At 44.6% G+C, this 10,000-nt stretch overlaps 1 protein-coding gene across 1 annotated transcript in view; it reads left to right on the top strand.

The window, feature by feature from the left end:
* The window catches only part of LOC143706028 (glutamate receptor ionotropic, kainate 2), a 92,148-nt gene that overhangs the window by 45,417 nt on the left and 36,731 nt on the right, over nucleotides 1-10,000 (top strand). The gene's annotated exons all lie outside the window — the stretch shown is intronic.

Genomic DNA, 10,000 nt, shown 5'->3' with positions numbered 1-10,000 from the left:
ACACACACCTCTTACACACACCTCATACACACACCTCATACACACACCTCATACTCACACACACACCTCATACACACACCTCATACACACACCTCATACACACACACACACCTCATACACACACCTCATACACACACCTCATACACACACCTCATACTCACACACACACCTCATACACACACCTCATACACACACCTCAGCAGATACACACACCTCATACACACACCTCTTACACACACCTCTTACACACACCTCATACACACACCTCTTACACACACCTCATACACACACCTCTTACACACACCTCATACACACACCTCATACACACACCTCTTACACACACCTCTTACACACACCTCTTACACACACCTCATACACACACCTCATACACACACCTCTTACACACACCTCATACACACACCTCATACACACACCTCTTACACACACCTCTTACACACACCTCATACACACACCTCTTACACACACCTCTTACACACACCTCTTACACACACCTTATACACACACCTCTTACACACACCTCTTACACACACCTCATACACACACCTCATACACACACCTCATACTCACACACACACCTCATACACACACCTCATACACACACCTCATACACACACACACACCTCATACACACACCTCATACACACACCTCATACACACACCTCATACTCACACACACACCTCATACACACACCTCATACACACACCTCAGCAGATACACACACCTCATACACACACCTCTTACACACACCTCTTACACACACCTCATACACACACCTCATACACACACCTCTTACACACACCTCATACACACACCTCTTACACACACCTCATACACACACCTCTTACACACACCTCATACACACACCTCTTACACATACCTCATACACACACCTCTTACACACACCTCTTACACACACCTCTTACACACACCTCTTACACACACCTCATACACACACCTCATACACACACCTCATACACACACCTCTTACACACACCTCATACACACACCTCATACACACACCTCATACACACCTCATACACACACCTCATACTCACACACACACCTCATACACACACCTCATACACACACCTCATACACACACACACACCTCATACACACACCTCATACACACACACACACCTCATACACACACCTCATACACACACCTCATACACACACCTCATACTCACACACACACCTCATACACACACCTCATACACACACCTCAGCAGATACACACACCTCATACACACACCTCATACACACACCTCATACACACACCTCATACTCACACACACACCTCATACACACACCTCAAACACACACCTCATACACACACCTCATACTCACACACACACCTCATACACACACCTCATACACACACCTCAGCAGATACACACACCTCATACACACACCTCATACACACACCTCATACACACACACACACCTCATACACACACCTCATACACACACACACACCTCATACACACACCTCATACACACACCTCATACTCACACACACACCTCATACACACACCTCATACACACACACACACACCTCATACTTACACACACACCTCATACACACCTCATACTCACACACACACCTCATACACACACCTCATATACACACACACACACCTCATACACACACCTCATACACACACCTCATACTCACACACACACCTCATACACACACCTCATACACACACCTCAGCAGATACACACACCTCATACACACACCTCATACACACACCTCATACACACACCTCATACACACACCTCATATACACACCTCTTACACACACCTCATACACACACCTCATACACACACCTCATACACACACCTCATACACACACCTCATACACACACCTCATACACACACACACACCTCATACACACACCTCATACACACACCTCATACACACACCTCATACACACACCTCATACACACACCTCATACACACACACACACCTCATACACACACCTCATACACACACCTCATACTCACACACACACACCTCATACACACACCTCATACACACACCTCATACACACACCTCATACACACACCTCATAAGCACACCTCATACACACACCTCATAAGCACACCTAATACACACACCTCATACACACATCTCATACACACACCTCATACACACACCTCTTACACACACCTCATACACACACCTCATACACACACCTCAGCAGATACACACACCTCATACACACACCTCATACACACACCTCATACACACACCTCACACACACCTCTTACACACACCTTATACACACACCTCATACACACACACACACACACCTCATACACACACCTCATACACAAACCTCATACACACACCTCATACACACACCTCATACACACCTCATACACACACCTAATACACTCACCTCATACACACACCGCATACACACACCTAATACACACACCTCATACACACACCTCATACACACCTCAGCAGATACACACACCTCAAACAGACACCTCAGCAGATACACACACCTCATACACACACCTCAGCAGATACACACACCTCATACACACACACCTCATACACACACCTCATACACACCTCATACACACACCTCATACACACACCTCATACACACACCTCATACACACACCTCATACACACCTCATACACACCTCATACACACACCTCATACACATACCGCATAGACACACCTCATAGACACACCTCATACACACACCTCATACACAGCTCATACACACACCTCATACACACACCTCATACACACACCGCATAGACACACCTCATACACACACCTCATACACGCACCTCATACACACACCTCAGCAGATACACACACCTAATACACACACCTCAACAGATACACAACTCAGCATATACACACACCTCAACAAACACACACACACCTCATACACACACCTCAGCATATACACACCTAATACACACACCTCAACAAACACACACACACCTCATACACACACCTCAGCAGATACACACCTAATACACACACCTCAACAAACACACACACCTCAACAAACACACACACCTCAGCAGATACACACACCTCATACACACACCTCAACAGATACACACCTCAGCATATACACACACCTCAACAAACACACACACACCTCATACACACACCTCAGCAGATACACACCTAATACACACACCTCAACAAACACACACACCTCAACAAACACACACACCTCAGCAGATACACACACCTCATACACACACCTCAACAATCACACACACCTCAGCAGATACACAAACCTCAACAAACATACACACCTCAACAGATACACATACCTCAACAAACACACACACCTAATACACACACCTCAGCAGATACACACACCTAATACACACACCTCAGCAGATACACACACCTAATACACACACCTCAGCAGATACACACACCGCAACAGATACACACACCTCAACAAACACACACACCTCAACAAACACACACACCTAATACACACACCTCAGCAGATACACACACCTAATACACACACCTCAACAGATACACACAGCTCAACAAACACACACACCTCAGCAGATACACACACATATACACACACCTCAGCAGATACACACACCTCAACAAACACACACACCTCAGCAGATACACACACCTCAACAAACACACACACCTAATACACACACCTCAGCATACACACACACCTCAACAAACACACACACCTAATACACACACCTCAACATACAAACACACCTAATACACACACCTCAGCAGATAAACACACCTAATACACACACCTCAGCAGATAAACACACCTCATACACACACCTCAGCAGATACACACACCTAATACACACACCTCAACACATACACACACCTCAACAAACACACACACCTCATACACACACCTCAGCAGATACACACACCTCATACACACACCTCAGCAGATGCACACACCTAATACACACATCTCAGCATACACACACCTCAACAAACACACACACCTAATACACACACCTCAGCAGAAACACACACCGAATACAAACATCTCAGCAAACACACACTCAACAGATACACACACCTCAACAAACACTTACCTCAACAAACACACACACCTCAGCAGATACACACACCTAATACACACACCTCAGCAGATACACACACCTAATACACACATCTCCGTATATACACACAGCATATACACACACACCTCCGCACATACACACAGCAAACACACACACCTCCGCATATACACACAGCATATACACACACACCTCCGCATATACACACAGCAAACACACACACCTCCGTATATACACACAGCATATACACACACACCTCTGCATATATACACATTAAACACACACACCTCCGTATATACACACACCTAATACACACACCTCAGCAGATACACACACCTAATACACACATCTCCGTATATACACACAGCATATACACACACACCTCCGCACATACACACAGCAAACACACACACCTCCGCATATACACACAGCATATACACACACACCTCCGCATATACACACAGCAAACACACACACCTCCGTATATACACACAGCATACACACACACCTCCGCATATACACACAGCAAACACACACACCTCCGCATATACACACAGCATATACACACACACATCCGCATATACACACAGCAAACACACACACCTCCGCATATACACACAGCATATACACACACACCTCCGCATATACACACAGCAAACACACACACCTCCGTATATACACACAGCATATACACACACACCTCCGCATATACACACAGCAAACACACACACCTCCGTATATACACACAGCATATACACACACACCTCTGCATATACACACAGCAAACACACACACCTCCGTATATACACACAGCATATACACACACACCTCCGCATATACACACAGCAAACACACACACCTCCGCATATACACACAGCAAACACACACACCTCCGTATATACACACAGCATATACACACACACCTCCGCATATACACACAGCAAACACACACACTCCGTATATACACACAGCATATACACACACACCTCTGCATATACACACAGCAAACACACAAACCTCCGTATATACACACAGCATATACACACACACCTCCGCATATACACACAGCAAACACACACACCTCCGCATATACACACAGCATATACACACACACCTCCGCATATACACACAGCAAACACACACACCTCCGCATATACACACAGCATATACACACACACCTCCGCATATACACACAGCAAACACACACACCTCCGCATATACACACAGCATATACACACACACCTCCGCATATACACACAGCAAACACACACACCTCCGTATATACACACAGCATATACACACACACCTCCGCATATACACACAGCAAACACACACACCTCCGTATATACACACAGCAAACACACACAGCAAACACACACACCTCCGTATATACACACAGCATATACACACACACCTCCGTATATACACACAGCATATACACACACACCTCCGCATATACACACAGCAAACACACACAGCAAACACACACACCTCCGCATATACACGCAGCAAACACACACACACCTCCGCATATACACACAGCATATACACAACAGCAAACACACACACCTCCGCATATACACACACCTCCGCATATACACACACCTCCGCATATACACACAGCATATACACAACAGCAAACACACACACCTCCGCATATACACACACCTCCGCATATACACACAGCATATACACACAGCAAACACACACACCTCCGCATATACACGCAGCAAACACACACACCTCCGCATATACACACAGCATATACACACAGCAAACACACACACCTCCGCATATACACGCAGCAAACACACACACCTCCGCATATACACACAGCAAACACACACAGCAAACACACACACCTCCGCATATACACACACCTCCGCATATACACACAGCATATACACACAGCAAACACACACACCTCCGCATATACACACAGCAAACACACACACCTCCGTATATACACACAGCATATACACACACACCTCCGCATATACACACAGCAAACACACACACTCCGTATATACACACAGCATATACACACACACCTCTGCATATACACACAGCAAACACACACACCTCCGTATATACACACAGCATATACACACACACCTCCGCATATACACACAGCAAACACACACACCTCCGCATATACACACAGTATATACACACACACCTCCGCATATACACACAGCAAACACACACACCTCCGCATATACACACAGCATATACACACACACCTCCGCATATACACACAGCAAACACACACACCTCCGCATATACACACAGCATATACACACACACCTCCGCATATACACACAGCAAACACACACACCTCCGTATATACACACAGCATATACACACACACCTCCGCATATACACACAGCAAACACACACACCTCCGTATATACACACAGCAAACACACACAGCAAACACACACACCTCCGTATATACACACAGCATATACACACACACCTCCGTATATACACACAGCATATACACACACACCTCCGCATATACACACAGCAAACACACACAGCAAACACACACACCTCCGCATATACACACAGCAAACACACACACCTCCGCATATACACGCAGCAAACACACACACACCTCCGCATATACACACAGCATATACACAACAGCAAACACACACACCTCCGCATATACACACACCTCCGCATATACACACACCTCCGCATATACACACAGCATATACACAACAGCAAACACACACACCTCCGCATATACACACACCTCCGCATATACACACAGCATATACACACAGCAAACACACACACCTCCGCATATACACGCAGCAAACACACACACCTCCGCATATACACACAGCATATACACACAGCAAACACACACACCTCCGCATATACACGCAGCAAACACACACACCTCTGCATATACACACAGCAAACACACACAGCAAACACACACACCTCCGCATATACACACACCTCCGCATATACACACAGCATATACACACAGCAAACACACACACCTCCGCATATACACACAGCAAACACAAACACCTCCGCATATACACACAGCATATACACAACAGCAAACACACACACCTCCGCATATACACACACCTCCGCATATACACACAGCATTTACACACAGCAAACACACACACCTCCGCATATACACACAGCAAACACAAACACCTCCGCATATACACACAGCATATACACAACAGCAAACACACACACCTCCGCATATACACACAGCAAACACACACAGCAAACACACACACCTCCGCATATACACACACCTCCGCATATACACACAGCATATACACACAGCAAACACACACACCTCCGCATATACACACAGCAAACACAAACACCTCCGCATATACACACAGCATATACACAACAGCAAACACACACACCTCCGCATATACACACACCTCCGCATATACACACAGCATTTACACACAGCAAACACACACACCTCCGCATATACACGCAGCAAACACACACACCTCCGCATATACACACAGCAAACACACACACCTCCGCATATACACGCAGCAAACACACACACCTCCGCATATACACACACCGCCGCATATACACACAGCAAACACACACACCTCCGCATATACACACACCTCCGCATATACACACAGCAAACACACACACCTCCGCATATACACACACCTCCGCATATACACACAGCAAACACACACACCTCCGCATATACACACAGCAAACACACACACCTCCGCATATACACACACCTCCGCATATACACACAGCAAACACACACACCTCCGCATATACACACAGCAAACACACACACCTCTGCATATACACACAGCAAACACACAAACCTCCGCATATACACACACCTCCGCATATACACACAGCAAACACACACACCTCCGCATATACACACAGCAAACACACACACCTCCGCATATACACACAGCAAACACACACACCTCCGCATATACACACAGCAAACACACACACCTCCGCATATACACACACCTCCGCATATACACACAGCAAACACACAAACCTCTGCATATACACACAGCATACACACAAACCTCCGCATATACACACAGCAAACACACACACCTCCGCATATACACACAGCAAACACACACACCTCCGCATATACACACACCTCCGCATATACACACAGCAAACACACACACCTCCGCATATACACACACCTCCGCATATACACACAGCAAACACACAAACCTCCGCATATACACACAGCATACACACAAACCTCCGCATATACACACAGCAAACACACACACCTCCGCATATACACACAGCAAACACACACACCTCCGCATATACACACACCTCCGCATATACACACAGCAAACACACACACCTCCGCATATACACACAGCAAACACACACACCTCTGCATATACACACAGCAAACACACAAACCTCCGCATATACACACACCTCCGCATATACACACAGCAAACACACACACCTCCGCATATACACACAGCAAACACACACACCTCCGCATATACACACAGCAAACACACACACCTCCGCATATACACACAGCAAACACACACACCTCCGCATATACACACAGCAAACACACACACCTCCGCATATACACACACCTCCGCATATACACACAGCAAACACACAAACCTCTGCATATACACACAGCAAACACACAAACCTCCGCATATACACACAGCAAACACACACACCTCCGCATATACACACAGCAAACACACACACCTCCGCATATACACACACCTCCGCATATACACACAGCAAACACACACACCTCCGCATATACACACACCTCCGCATATACACACAGCAAACACACACATCTCTGCATATACAGATATTACTTATATTTGTGTTGTTTGACATAGAGCTTTTATTAAATACATATCAGATGAGAAAAGTTTTAAAAAAAGCTCTTAAAGTGGCAGTACCAATATTTATAGTTTATATTTATATAGATGAATATTAGAACAAACCTAAACTAGTTGCTGTCTTGGTAACTAACTGAAATAAAATTAAACTAAATTAAAATTATTATTTTAAAATTAAATATAAATATTACATTTTAAAATTAAAATTAAATATTTTAAAAAATAATAAAAGAAATCGCAAAAAAAACATAACATAGAAAAATGACAAAATATGAAAATAAAAGCTAATTCAAAATATTAATGAAAACTACAATAGTATGTAAATAATACTAAAATATTTATGCTAAAATAAAGTATAAATATTAGAATATTAGAATAAAAAACTAAAAAAACTAAAAATTTGCCTGATTTATGTCATTCTGTTTGATGTGTGAATCTTCATGCTGTTAGAGTGTAATTTGGTTAGTTTGGCCATATGTGTGTGTGTGTGTGTGTGTGTGTGTGTGTGTGTGTGTGTGTGTGTGTGTGTGTGTGTGTGTGTGTGTGTGTGTGTGTCTGTCATTATCTCAGACATAAATCACTCATTGTCTTCTGACTGCAGGTGTGTGTGTGTGTGTGTGTGTGTGTGTGTGTGTGTGTGTGTGTGTGTGTGTGTGTGTGTGTGTGTTTGTTGTTTGTTCTGCTCAGTAATTTTCAGATTGAGAGTCTTTGTGTGTTTCTCCTCAGATCTTCGGTCTCATAGCTGGTAATTTGTGAAAATGACACACTGTTCCTGCAGTCTTTGAAGAGAAACATCATCCTGAGGAACAATGTGTCTCTGTCACACAAACACACACACACACACACACACACACATGAAATGTCCTCATATTTCACATTCAAGTTGTAATACCAGTGTCATTATACACATTTGTGTCCTCACAAATCACAAAAACAAACACACACACACAGACACACACACACATACGAACACACACACACACACACACA

Source organism: Siphateles boraxobius, unplaced genomic scaffold (genome assembly GCF_051911475.1).
Source record: "Siphateles boraxobius isolate OS27281-9 unplaced genomic scaffold, OSU_SipBor_1 4, whole genome shotgun sequence".
Classification (NCBI taxonomy): Eukaryota; Metazoa; Chordata; class Actinopteri; order Cypriniformes; family Leuciscidae; genus Siphateles; species Siphateles boraxobius.
The sequence above is the reverse complement of the archived record's forward strand: the minus strand, read 5'-3'. Positions and strand labels throughout refer to the sequence as shown.